We start from the raw sequence: 14,863 nt of genomic DNA on the forward strand, positions 1-14,863 counted from the left end.
AGTAAAAGTAGGCCGAAGTACCCTAATTACCCATTACCCCCCGTGGATTGTATTCAAACCACTTGCAAGCAACCAAGCAAAAGTAGCCATAGCCAGCATCGCTCCAAGACTCGAAATCCCCCCCACTCAAACACATGCAATAGAAATACTGCTAACCCTAACGAACCCTAAGTTAAGAATAGTGGCAAAGGCTTTCTTTAACTGTGCCAAATCCCCCCTTTCCCACCATGGATTTTCTTCAAATGACTTGCAACCAAAATTACACATTCTCACGAGTGCTCTAAGACCCCAGAACTCAGTTTGAAAAATCTAGAACACCCCGATACACATGCAATCCTGCTGCTAGGGCTAACCCTAACGAACCCTAAGTTACAAAAAGTGCCAAAACTAAAGGCTTTTCCGCGCGGATTTTGTCCCAACCACTTCTACCCGGTATTAGACCTTCCCAGGAATGCCCCAAGACCCGGCAACCCACCCGCCAAGAAGCATAACACCCCCAAACAGGCCAAAAGCAAAATCTCATACTTGCAATATTTCTGGGCCTTCTGTCCAAACGCGCTGCGTAGCTAGGCCATAAGTCGGGGTTGGCACGACGGATTTCCTGAAAAGCAAATGCAATCAAGATTAGAGTGTCCCAGCAGTGCTCCCAGACCACGAAACTCACCCACAAACACCAGGAAGCCCCCCAAACAGGCCCCCGAAAACGCTACATAGAGCAAAATGTCAGAAATAGCCCAAAAAAAAAATCGGCCTGGATTTTGTCCCAACCACTTCTACCCGGTATTAGACCTTCCCAGGAATGCCCCAAGACCCGGCAACCCACCCGCCAAGAAGCATAACACCCCCAAACAGGCCAAAAGCAAAATCTCATACTTGCAATATTTCTGGGCCTTCGGTCCAAACGCGCTGCGTAGCTAGGCCATAAGTCGGGGTTGGCACGACGGATTTCCTGAAAAGCAAATGCAATCAAGATTAGAGTGTCCCAGCAGTGCTCCCAGACCACGAAACTCACCCGCAAACAGACGGAACCCCCCCTAAGAGCACCTCAAAGGCAAGCAAGTCATCAAAAACACAAAAAAAATTCCGCCTGGGATTTGGTCCAAAACACTTTTATCCGGTATTAGAGCTTCCCAGCAATGGCCCCAGAGCCGTCAACCCAGGAGAAAACGAGTAGAAGACCCCCAAACAGCCAAAGAGCAAAAGTACAAAAATGGGGACTTAGTCACTTTTTCACAAATTTCCCAAATCACTCCGCGCGCGCTCTGCAGCTAGGCCCTAAGTCCCCTCAGCCACCATGGATTTGCTTCAAACCTCTTGCAAAGTAAAGTATATATAGCCAGCAGTGCTCCCACACCACGAAACTCACCCGCAAACACCAGGAAGCCCCCCAAACAGGCCCCCGAAAACGCTACATAGAGCAAAATGTCAGAAATAGCCCAAAAAAAAATCGGCCTGGATTTTGTCCCAACCACTTCTACCCGGTATTAGACCTTCCCAGGAATGCCCCAAGACCCGGCAACCCACCCGCCAAGAAGCATAACACCCCCAAACAGGCCAAAAGCAAAATCTCATACTTGCAATATTTCTGGGCCTTCGGTCCAAACGCGCTGCGTAGCTAGGCCATAAGTCGGGGTTGGCACGACGGATTTCCTGAAAAGCAAATGCAATCAAGATTAGAGTGTCCCAGCAGTGCTCCCAGACCACGAAACTCACCCGCAAACACCAGCAAGCCCCCCAAACAGGCCCCCGAAAACGCTACATAGAGCAAAATGTCAGAAATAGCCCAAAAAAAAAATCGGCCTGGATTTTGTCCCAACCACTTCTACCCGGTATTAGACCTTCCCAGGAATGCCCCAAGACCCGGCAACCCACCCGCCAAGAAGCATAACACCCCCAAACAGGCCAAAAGCAAAATCTCATACTTGCAATATTTCTGGGCCTTCGGTCCAAACGCGCTGCGTAGCTAGGCCATAAGTCGGGGTTGGCACAACGGATTTCCTGAAAAGCAAATGCAATCAAGATTAGAGTGTCCCAGCAGTGCTCCCAGACCACGAAACTCACCCGCAAACACCAGGAAGCCCCCCAAACAGGCCCCCGAAAACGCTACATAGAGCAAAATGTCTGAAATAGCCCAAAAAAAATCGGCCTGGATTTTGTCCCAACCACTTCTACCCGGTATTAGACCTTCCCAGGAATGCCCCAAGACCCGGCAACCCACCCGCCAAGAAGCATAACACCCCCAAACAGGCCAAAAGCAAAATCTCATACTTGCAATATTTCTGGGCCTTCGGTCCAAACGCGCTGCGTAGCTAGGCCATAAGTCGGGGTTGGCACGACGGATTTCCTGAAAAGCAAATGCAATCAAGATTAGAGTGTCCCAGCAATGCTCTCAGACCATGAAACTCACCCACAAACAGACGGAACCCCCCCTAAGAGCACCTCAAAGGCAAGCAAGTCATCAAAAACACAAAAAAATTTCCGCCTCGGATTTGGCACAAACCACTTTTAGTGCTTCCCAGCAATGGCCCCAGACCCGTCAACTCACCTGCAAAGAGGTAGAACAACACCCCCACAAGTGCTGAGTCTTTCTTCATTGGGCGTAAACCAGCCCTCTGCTTTGATGGAAATAGGAGTCTGGAGGAGGAGGATAGAGGAGCATGTTCTTCTGAACTTGTGAACCTGAGGAATGCAGACTGCGGCACCTTCAAATAAATTAGCAAACAAGTGAAGACAGTTCTGCTGATGGGCTTGTCTTTGTGATAATCTGATTAAAGTTTGAATTATATTAACTGTGCACAACAAAGAAAGACAGACACACAGGAATAAAAGTGAATAAGGATGAAAAAGAAAGTTATTGATTCGTTGTCTCATTTTCAGGGCTCGAAGTCGGAATCACGGTCCAGGAATAAGAATAAGGCTTCGTCATCATACTCTGCGAATTCAGCCCGGGTGAGGTCAGTGCCACCTGACAGAGTAGAAATTCCCTCATCTATGGTGCTGGCCACCTCCTCTTCATCCGGCACGCTCTCTCGTACTCTTATATCTGGTGGTATGAGGTGCTGATTCATCTTGATCATTGTTAACCTCTCCACATTTTTGGGCGAGAGGCGGCTCCGTTTGGGAGTTACAATCCCACCAGCCGCACTGAAAACCCGTTCAGAAGACACACTTGCGAGTGGGCAAGACAAGTAGTTTAAAGCCAGGTTGGTGAGCTGTGGCCACAATTCTTTTTTCCCATGCCAATACGCCAATGGGTCAGAATTAACATAGACCTCTGTGGAGTCATTCAGATAGTCCTTCACCATCGACTCAAGGTCCTCCTCCAAGGTTCCTCCACTTTGCGTAGCTCTTGCTGTGCCTCTGGCCTTTTGAGAACCAAACCCACGCAGAGCTAGCCAATCCTCTTCAGCCTCCAATGTTTCTGCTGTCTTTCGTGCAGATGATGCGGTTGCCGGTGTCTTTAACGGCTGAGAGGTCACTTGTGCCACAGCCACAGGTGCAGAAGTGGATTGTTTTGACTGGGGATGGCCTGCTGATGTACTGCCATTTCCTTCAATTTCCAGCCGTTCTGTTTCAAACTTCTTGGCTGACAAGGCTAGCCAACGTTTGTACTTTGTAACATCTTCATCAGCAAAAGGAAAGAATGCTCTGCCTGCCAGCGCCTTTTTGTAGCGTGGATCCAGAATAGTAGCACAAATGTAATGCTGTTCTGAGTGGATCTTTTGAAGACGTTCATCACCTTGTAGGAGCTCTAATAATTGCTCAGCCAGAAGCAAAGAAGAGTCTTTCTTTTTGTCATCTTTTCGAAACACAGAACACACCTCCTTCAGTTGGTCCTCCAGCATGTACAACAATGGGATAGCTTTTCCCAAATTAGAGTCCTCCTTGCTGACTGCACGCGTGAAGACCTCAAAAGGACGAAGCATGCGTGTTAGGCTTTCAACTATGTTCCATTGCGGCCCACCCATCCTCAGCTCCTCTATACCCTCTTTCAAGAAATATTGATCGAGTTGCGTATACTGCTCATACAGACGCTCAAGCATGTAGAAGGTTGAGTTCCAACGTGTTACCACCTCCTGGATGAGTGCTTTCACTGGCATTTGACATTGATATAGCATGCTCCTCAGCTGCTTGCGGGCCTTAAAAGAATGCCTGAAATGCTTGCAAATTTTTCGGCAGTTCTCCAATACACTGGACGCTGCACTGAGTTTATTACCCAAGAATTTTTGGACAACCAGGTTTATACAGTGCGCCAAACACGGCACTCTGAAATAGTAACCGTCCCTCATGGCCTTAACTATATTGGAGCCATTGTCCGTGGAAACATAACCAACCTTGCGTTTTAGTGGGGACAGACAGTTAAGGACCTTTGTGTTAAAGACATCCAAAATGTTTTCTGCTGTGTGACGTTTCTCCAAACCAAACATGGCTAGTGTTGCATGTTTCCGAGCACCTTTAAAAACAATGTTAGTGTCAACACCTGAGTTTAGCTTTGCTTTAGCCCCTGAAAAAGAGACCCAGTGTGCAGTGATGCACATGTAATCAGCGCCTGCGCCACTGGTCCACATGTCTGTTGTCAGATGTATAGTGTGAACAGCACTCTTCTGCAAAGCTGCCCCAATCGCCTTCAGAACATCTTCATGTAGTGCTGGAACCGCAACTCGGGCAAAATAGAACCGGCTAGGAACCTTCCATTTAGGGCAGAGCGCTGTCACTAATTCTAGAAAACCAACCCCTTCGACAAAAGAAAAAGGGAGAAGGTCCAGAGCTAGCATTTTAGCCAGCTTAGTGTTATACAGACGGGTCATTGGGTGGTTGCGTTCATATTGCGCTTCTGTAAACAACATCTTTTTAATGTTGCCCTGGACCAATGATTTACGGGATGATGATCTCTTCGACCCAGTTACGCTCGCTGATGAACTTTTCCGCATTGATGTCTCACTCTCTCCCACACTCTTAGTGTGGCTCCCATGGGGTGTGCTGCTGACATGGGAACTGGGTGTAAGTGAAGTGTTTGGATCGTCTTCTTCTACCTCCTCGTCATCAGCAGATGACAAATCAACGTTTTCATTACGTGCAATTCCGGCTTTCTTGACCGCCTCTAGGTGCGGAAACCATTGGACAGGGTGCCTTCTCTCAAGATGACCTCTCTGGCCTCCGGTACCATAGTTAGAACCAAGCTTACCACGACTATATCGAAGCTTACAAAGGCTACAAATGGCTACGTTTTCCTTTTTTGGGCAAACACTAAAGAAGTCCCAAACTGGAGACTTGAAATGTCTTCGGGGGCCGCCGCCGGAGGAGGCGTCGATACTGGTGGTGGTGGTCCTGCTGCTAATGACAGATGAAGTGGAGGATGTGGATTGCCGAACTTCAGTACGTTTTGCACTTTCACCACCACGAATTGAGGTCGAGGACGAGGTGGGTACCTTCTTGCGAGGAAGAAATATGGAAGCGGTAGGTTTTGGTGTACTACTTAACTCCAAATCTAATGATTCCATTTCCATTGCCTCCTCGCCGACATCATCATCACGCTCAGCAGCTTCTCGGGATAGGGTCAAAATGTCTCTTTGCTGCATGCCCGGTGGGGCTGCAGTGACCTTTGTGATGACTGGCTCGTCGTCATCGTGAGAGGCTTCATCACCAGCAGTATCTGTCACTTCTTGTTGAGCCTCATCACACTCCATAGGTTTGAGTTTTTGGACGACCTTCCTTTTACGCTTAGGTACCGGTGGCAGATCATGGTGTGCCTCTGCCTCACTGTCAGACCGCAGTTGTCGTGGTTCCCAAGACAGATCACTTGCACCAGAACGAGGTGGGCTTGAAGAAGATGTAGACACCCCCCTTGATCTTTTCCTTGCTAGGGATGTGGAAGACAATGAATGATCATCAGGAGGAGTGGCTTCCAATGATACCTCAGCTTCATTGTCGATTTCCAAATGTGCCCCTACTTCGGGAGGAACAACTATTGTGGGCACTTGTGAACGTCCATGCACCTTTGCTTGCGCATCTCCTTTTGCTGCCTCTCCTTCCACATGTACTTGGGCGTGTACTTGCACATGGTGTTGTTGTTGCGGCTGTGGTTGTTCAACACTTGTCAGATGAGTTACAACAACCTGTGTTGATTCAGGGACATTGCTGCTACTTTCTTGCGATGAGCCAACATCACTGGTCGATGGTGATTGGAGAAGTACACTGACTGCCTCTGAAGCACTCAAGGGCTTTGACTTAAGTTGGCGTGGTGGTGGAGGCACTGAACCCAATGGAGCAGGGGTGCTGCTCTCAGGTTGGTCCCCAGCAGATCCTGCTGCTGCAGGCGTACTTTTTTTTTTGCTCCCAAAAAAAGTGGCGGGTGACACACCAGCCTCCTTGGTAACTTGCTTCTTCTGCTCCTTACTAGCAACTTTCTTGCTAGAGGAGCTACGGAGAACTTTCTTTGGGGCCATCTTCTTCAGAGCAGGTCAGACAGCAGGCCGCAGTTGCACGAATTGTAGAGTTGTCTGAGGCCAGACGTGACGTCGCGTGACGTTATGCTGCACACACACACCGCTGCAGGACTTCTTCCTGGCACTGGTGGTTCTCTTGAGTCTTGTGCACCTAAAAAAAATGGAAGACAGAGGAACATCAGTTCAGTTATAGAGCACAAAAAAATCGAAAAACACTGCAAAATCAGCACAATCCCAATCCATCCATGCCCTCCATAATGTTTAAATTCAAGACAACCCACAGAAAGACTAGGCCCATGCAAGACTCACTACCCCTGGGCATAAATAAAGGTTGAAAAGTAGGCAAAATGGTTGGAGGCCTAACAACAAAGCCTGCATTCAAAATGGCCACTTGCCTGCCAAGCACATGGCCAGTGCCTGTAGCTGCACTCAAAATGGCCACCAGCCACATGGCATGTCCCTCCCCATGAACACCCCCAAAAATCGAAAAACACTGCAAAATCAGCACAATCCCATTCCATCCATGATGTTTAAATTCAAGACAGCCCACAGAAAGACTAGGCCCCATGCACCACTCACTACCCCTGGTCAAGGCCCCAACAACAGGTCAAAAATCGAAAAACACAAAATTTTACAAAAAAAAAAATCGAAAAACACAGAAAAATCAGCACAATCCCAATTCATCTATGGCCTCCATGATGTTTAAATTCAAGACAACCCACAGAAATACTAGGCCCATGCAAGACTCACTACCCCTGGCATAAATAAAGGTTGAAAAGTAGGCAAAATGGTTGGAGGCCTAACAACAAAGCCTGCATTCAAAATGGCCACTTGCCTGCCAGCACATGGCCAGTGCCTGTAGCTGCACTCAAAATGGCCACCAGCCACATGGCATGTCCCTCCCCATGAACACCCCCAAAAATCGAAAAACACTGCAAAATCAGCACAATCCCATTCCATCCATGATGTTTAAATTCAAGACAGCCCACAGAAAGACTAGGCCCCATGCACCACTCACTACCCCTGGTCAAGGCCCCAACAACAGGTCAAAAATCGAAAAACACAAAATTTTACAAAAAAAAAAATCGAAAAACACAGAAAAATCAGCACAATCCCAATTCATCTATGGCCTCCATGATGTTTAAATTCAAGACAACCCACAGAAATACTAGGCCCATGCAAGACTCACTACCCCTGGCATAAATAAAGGTTGAAAAGTAGGCAAAATGGTTGGAGGCCTAACAACAAAGCCTGCATTCAAAATGGCCACTTGCCTGCCAGCACATGGCCAGTGCCTGTAGCTGCACTCAAAATGGCCACCAGCCACATGGCATGTCCCTCCCCATGAACACCCCCAAAAATCGAAAAACACTGCAAAATCAGCACAATCCCATTCCATCCATGATGTTTAAATTCAAGACAGCCCACAGAAAGACTAGGCCCCATGCACCACTCACTACCCCTGGTCAAGGCCCCAACAACAGGTCAAAAATCGAAAAACACAAAATTTTACAAAAAAAAAAATCGAAAAACACAGAAAAATCAGCACAATCCCAATTCATCTATGGCCTCCATGATGTTTAAATTCAAGACAACCCACAGAAATACTAGGCCCATGCAAGACTCACTACCCCTGGCATAAATAAAGGTTGAAAAGTAGGCAAAATGGTTGGAGGCCTAACAACAAAGCCTGCATTCAAAATGGCCACTTGCCTGCCAGCACATGGCCAGTGCCTGTAGCTGCACTCAAAATGGCCACCAGCCACATGGCATGTCCCTCCCCATGAACACCCCCAAAAATCGAAAAACACTGCAAAATCAGCACAATCCCATTCCATCCATGATGTTTAAATTCAAGACAGCCCACAGAAAGACTAGGCCCCATGCACCACTCACTACCCCTGGTCAAGGCCCCAACAACAGGTCAAAAATCGAAAAACACAAAATTTTACAAAAAAAAAAAATCGAAAAACACAGAAAAATCAGCACAATCCCAATTCATCTATGGCCTCCATGATGTTTAAATTCAAGACAACCCACAGAAATACTAGGCCCATGCAAGACTCACTACCCCTGGCATAAATAAAGGTTGAAAAGTAGGCAAAATGGTTGGAGGCCTAACAACAAAGCCTGCATTCAAAATGGCCACTTGCCTGCCAGCACATGGCAAGTGCCTGTAGCTGCACTCAAAATGGCCACCAGCCACATGGCATGTCCCTCCCCATGAACACCCCCAAAAATCGAAAAACACTGCAAAATCAGCACAATCCCATTCCATCCATGGCCTCCATGATGTTTAAATTCAAGACAGCCCACAGAAAGACTAGGCCCATGCTAGACTCAAATACCCCTGGTCAAGGCCCCAACAACAGGTCAAAAATCGAAAAACACAAAATTTTACAAAAAAAAAAAATCGAAAAACACAGAAAAATCAGCACAATCCCAATTCATCTATGGCCTCCATGATGTTTAAGTTCAAGACAACCCACAGAAAGAATCAGTCCACCCACCACTGAGTACCCCTGGGAAAAGGCCCCAAAACAGCCCAAAAATCGAAAATCCCAAAATTTTAGTTGCAGCAACTGTAATGCCCCAAACAAACTTACTTGTAAAATTTCTAATCCAACAGTGATCCAAAGAAAGTCAAAAAGGCCTCAAATCCAAAGATCCAGCAGCATCCACAAAAGGTAATCCTTCCAGGTCCACATCCGAATGAAAAGTGACCAGGAGATGGACAAAGCACTGGGAGGAGCCTGCTGAACAGGAACAGGAAGTTGAAGACTATGGGGCACTTCCTTCCTCCCACCCCCCTGCCCCCCTCCCCAAAATGGACTCCTCGCTAAAAAAGTGCAGGCAAATGTCAAACTAAGGAGTTATTCACATAAAAATCATCATTTCTAGAAGGTTTATGCTGCTTGCTGGTGGATTTCTTGTGCAGAATTGCAAATTTATATTTTCGCGCGCCGCATCTCAAATCTCGCAATTGCGAAGTACCGCGAGACGTGATCTCGCCGTTCTCGCGTTGACAAACTCTCGCTGGCAAGCCGCGATGACGTAATCGCGCTCGCCAATTCCCGCGGGATCACACAGCAAGATCCAAAATGGCGCAGCACTCGCAAACTATCGAAAAAAACAACTCGGCAAACGATGATAAACGCCGCGCGCCGCAAAAATTGTATCACCAACGCCGCGCGCCGCCAAAAAAATCCGCTGCGTGCGAATTTGCGGATTTTGCGGGAAATCCGCAAATCTCGCGGATTGCGGATTTCCCGAAAATCCGCAAAATCCGCGAGCGGAACGGATTTTCCGCCCATGCTTAATCTTCCATTGATCAGCATACCCAGAGTTATTGCCAGAGTTAAGCAAAGTAGAAGAAAGAATGTTCCCAACACAATCCAAAGTTCAATCCATGGTGAAACCAGATATGTTTTTTCCAAGTGATGAAAAAGTTATTTTGCTTGTTCTTTGAAAGTTCTTTTTGTTGCCGTTGTTTCAGGTTCGCTGGGATCCTCAGAAAATGTATCAAAGTTAATGAAATAGCCAGAGACAGTTATGTCAATTTTTGGGATTGCATCAGGATTAGTTGAAATCGCTGGAACCACTTGATCACTTGTTACTTCATTGTAGACAGGTGTTTCTTGACAAACTGTTATTTGGGTCTCGAGAGGTACAAGTTCCATAGCTTTGTTGCATAGTCCTTCTTTTCGCACTGCAGATTCCTCAAAGGTGATGAGTCTCTCAGTTTGAACCTCTTGGATTGTAGCTAGAGGTGTGCGCCTGCTACATTGGCAGAGTCCACTTGGCCTACTGCTTAGTATCCGTCACATAGTGTGGTTTTATCAGGTCGATGGACACAAACCTGTTCTGCTTTTTACCAGGAAGGGGCGGCAGTAAAACTGTTCTAGATCCGTGGATTGCTAGGACAGGTACTGGTTATCTGTAAGAAGGCCCAAAGTCCTTCTTGTCCGTGATCTTTTCTCTGACTAGATCCCCAAGTTTTGGGATCCAGACAGGCCTTGCTGGGATGGTTGGTTTTTCTTCAGTGGTGGTTGGCTTCAGAATCACGTTGCTTTGTTTCGTTCTTAGTGCATTTAAGACCTGTAAAAGAGCCAAACTCTTTTTGGTCCACCACTGATGTCTGACAATCAAGGTCCGCGACCAACATTCTTGTCCCAAAAAGGACCTCATATGGAGTGATATTCCATAGAGCAGGGGTCTCCAACCATTTGTGTAGTGGGAGCTACTTCTGGTCAGTGAAAATCATCGTGAGCTACTAAACCCCAAGCAACTCGTGCATTTTTCAGAGACACCTCCCACGCCCAGATTCATTGACGTTAAGGTTAATTAAGCCTATCAATCAATCAATCAATCAATCAATCAATCATTTGTAAAGCTCACTACATACACGCAAGGATCTCAAGGTGCTGGGGGGGGCTACTGATCGAACAGCCAGGTCTTGAGTATCCTCCTGAAGGTCAGCAGGTCTTGGGTCTGTCGTAGGCTCAGTGGGAGGGTGTTCCATGTCTTGGCGGCGAGGTAGGAGAAGGATCTCCCACCAGTGGTTGTTCTTCGGATGCGCGGGACGGTGGCGAGTGAGAAGTCAGCAGAGCATAGCCAGCAGTTGGGGATGTAGAAGGAGAGCCGTCTGTTGAGGTAGGCTGGTCCGGTGTTGTGGAGTGCCTTGTGTGCGTGGGTGAGGAGCTTAAAGGAGATCCTCTTGTTGACGGGGAGCCAGTACAGGTTTCTCAGGTGGGGGGTGATGTGGCCATGGCGTGGTATGTCAAGGATCAGTCGTGCCGAGGCGTTTTGGATGTGTTGTAGTCGTTTGATGTAACTTTACCGCTACATGGCATATTTGCATTCTAAGTGATTTGACATAGTAGTCGTTTTTCAAATAGTTCACCGTCCTAAAACCTAATTCCTATTAATTGCATGAAAGGCAATTATGTGTATTTTGCACACACCTACCATTGATATTCCGAACCAGACAATGCAAGATATCAAGTGTAGCAGCCATTTTAGCGATAACCGACTGTTCCCCTGAAAAGTACATTACCCCAGCCTAGCCTGAAGATTAGAACATCATCACTCTGCTGTTCAATGCCAGGCAAGCTGTGTAGGGCTGTAGGCATACTTTTTGTAGATAAACAAAGGACAGGCGTTTCCTGAACTTTCACAATGGCATGGATGTGTACCAATCTGCCTTCAGAAATGGAGTGCTGCATGGAATACCTAATCACCAAGGAAGGGGACCGCAGCAAAACGTCATCCGACGAGTTTGAACGTTTTTGTGACCAGAGTTTAAAAGAAAATGATGGCATCTTTGGAAGGTGGGGTTGATGTGAAGAAAGATAATCAGATTCACTTCCAGGGGTTTTTGAGCCTGATTTGGGGTGTTGCCTGCCATGAGGTAATATTGTGAATAAGACAAAGCCAGAACTCTCATACCCAAGCCAGATCTCAAGTATGCACAGATGTACAGACGTACATCGCACTTTTGCTCACACAGTTATATTCCATCTATGGCAAAAGATTATCATTACACATTTGTCATAACATAAACCGGCATAAATCATTAAAAATGGGGGCCATTTCTCACAGAGCCATTTCTCACAGAGCACACACAGTCATTGTTTTTTTGTATTGACTGGACCCCACACGCTTCAGATCACCTCGAGGGGGTCATGTCAGACTCAGTCCAGTTACCAACATAAATAAAAGTATGACTAACAGCTATTATTACACAGTGCTTTAATCACTGGGCAAGCCAGCAGCTACTCAGAAGCCAAAGGGGCAAGTCTGCAATGATTTAGTAATTATCAATCCCGTCATCCATCACTAAGCAGGGGACTCCCAGGCAAGAGATTCTTTCACACAAGGAGCAGACATAGCCAGCCAGTTGCAGTGAAAGCTTCACTCACTCACCGAAGTGGCATTACACAGAAAGGATTGGATACAAACGTGGCTACCACGTGGGCCTACTGTCATGCCTGATACATTATTAGCCTGTTGGGATTTGAATGCAAAGCAACGCCCAAATTGGCCATGGTCTCCTTGCAAGCTCTAGAGCTAAATGCAGGACCCTTGTCAGAATGTAGCGTGCCGACTGCGTATGTGCCAATAAAGATTCGCAAATCTTTTGTAACAGTTCGAGCATCAGCCAAGCGCTGAGGCCACATCTAAATGTACCTTGAGCACGAATCTACTGCGACCATGATATATTCATAGTTTCCAACCCTCTGTAAGGGAGCGCAGTGATCCAGGTAAACGCAAGCTAATGGTTTATCTGAAATTAGCAGGGGCGTCTGCGCAGGATGTTTCACAGTAGAGACTTTAATCTTTTGGCATATCCCACATTCCAAAACATAGTTTCTGGTCTGTTTCCTCATGTGTGTCAACCAGTATCTCTGTTTTAATAGTGATTCTGTGGCGGAAACACCTGCATGTGCATAGGCCAGCCCTTCATGTGCTGCTAGGATTAGTCCTAATCTATTTTCCATGTTTGGAATTACTCTATTCCCCACTCCATGGACTCGAGCAAATGGAACATTGTCCGCATCAGTTATATACGAGTATTTGAGTGGAAACCCGTTTGGTAAAATGTTACCAGTGCCTTTGCTTGAAGCATTGACAAATAGCATTATTTCTCTGTCTATTTTTGTTTTTGAACGAGTGATTGCAGCTACAGAAACCGTTTGCACAGCTGCCTTTGTGGCTTCATCAGCCAATGAATTCCCTTCAATGTGAAAGCTATCAGGTTGATGACTCAGCGCATGTATCACATGAGTGTTTTGTAGTCCTTCTCGTAACTGCTTACTTGTTCCCAAAGCATCTTATGCTTAATTGTGCCACCTTTCACATGTTTGAAACCGTTTGAAGCCAGTTTTGCAAGAATTCATTGTAAGATTGAACACAATAAAACAAATCGCACACTATGATTGTGGGGAATTTGCAATCCGTATTCTCAAGTGTCATCTTGAATGCTTGTAGTTCAGCTCGCTGACCTGTACAATCTCCTAAGGATTGAGTTTTAGAGACCATTGGTCTAAACTTTCCATTGCGCCAACGACCTTTATCGATCGCGCACGCAGCACTATAGGCTTGTTTACCACCGTAGCGGGTTGAGCTGATCCGTCAGTATAAATTATACATTCATACTGATCAGGAGGCAGAATTTCAGTAGGCAGAGGATATTCTTGTTCGTATTGTAGAAATGCTTGTGTTTTCAAATAAGGATCAAAAACGTATTCAACATCTGTTGCAGTAAGAGAATTAACCCATTGTATCCATCTCGGTTGTACAGCTTTTGCATTTGGACTGCTTGCTTTTGTCACTGCTTCTAAGGCAGGTACAGGAGTTACAACCATAATGTGTTTCCCCTGTGCTAGGGCTCTTTCTTTTGCTGCAGTGGTTTGAAAAGCTGTCAGAATTTTTTCTGTAGAAGTGAACTTCATTTCTACTTGTGTGTACAAGTGTGATTTGTAAGCTATTGGTACTTTTTCACCTCCGTTAAAAGTTAAGTAGGCGAATCCGTATTGATCCAGAATGATTTGGATCACTAGGTTGCGTACATTTACGTGTGTTTGCAAATGTTTTGTTGCTACATGTCTGTTTGGATTGAATGCAAAATTTCTGTGTGTTTTTGTGTCCAATTTACTGTTTTAAAATCAGGTTTGATTAATTTGTAGAGAGGTTTAACTCTTTCTGCGTAATTTAGAATGTAAGTTCTTCTGAAATTCGGGAAACCTAGAATTGTCTGTAAGTTTTTCAGCGTTTTTGGAGGTTGGAGTAGTGCACATTTTTCTAAAAAGTTGGCTGTCAGGCTTTTGCCTTCACGTGATAGTTCATATCCTAGGAAAAGGACGTTGGGATGGGCAATTCTTAATTTCTTAAAAATTAATTCATACACCTCAGAGGCGAACCCTAATATAATGGTGTTCACCCTGTTCAAGTGTCTATCCATGTCATCGTCTGTCAGATAGATGTCATCGACATATGACAATGCCTCGTCATCATAAATTTGTAGTAACTCTGTTACCCTAGCTGAGAATAACCCAGGACTATTCTTAAATCCCTGAGGGAGGCGACAGAAGTGAATCTGTGTCCCCAAAATTGAGAAAGCGGTCAAATACCTCCTTTCTGGTGCAATGTTTTGACAAAAGAAACCGTTAGAAATATCTAATGTGGTTTTATTTTTTTACGCACAATGTTATTCATCAATGCTGTACTGTGTGCATTTTGCACTGCCAATGTTTTGCAACAAGAGTGGCTTGGTAGTTTGGTCTGCCCTGTTCCCATGATGCACTGGGCCAGGGACAGACTAATTTGCATGTAGCCAGGTTCTGAGCTGGGATGGTGCAGTGAGCTAAAAAAAACGGTGATTGATCAAGCCCTGATCTGTTGACTGGGTAGGAGTG

At 46.0% G+C, this 14,863-nt stretch overlaps 1 pseudogene; it reads left to right on the plus strand.

Moving 5' to 3' along the window:
• The first annotated feature begins 11,624 nt into the window (after window positions 1-11,624).
• On the plus strand, window positions 11,625-11,868 carry LOC147725546 (protein S100-A11-like; annotated as a pseudogene).
• The last annotated feature ends 2,995 nt before the right edge of the window (window positions 11,869-14,863 follow it).

This window comes from Lissotriton vulgaris, chromosome 3_2, assembly GCF_964263255.1.
Source record: "Lissotriton vulgaris chromosome 3_2, aLisVul1.2, whole genome shotgun sequence".
Classification (NCBI taxonomy): Eukaryota; Metazoa; Chordata; class Amphibia; order Caudata; family Salamandridae; genus Lissotriton; species Lissotriton vulgaris.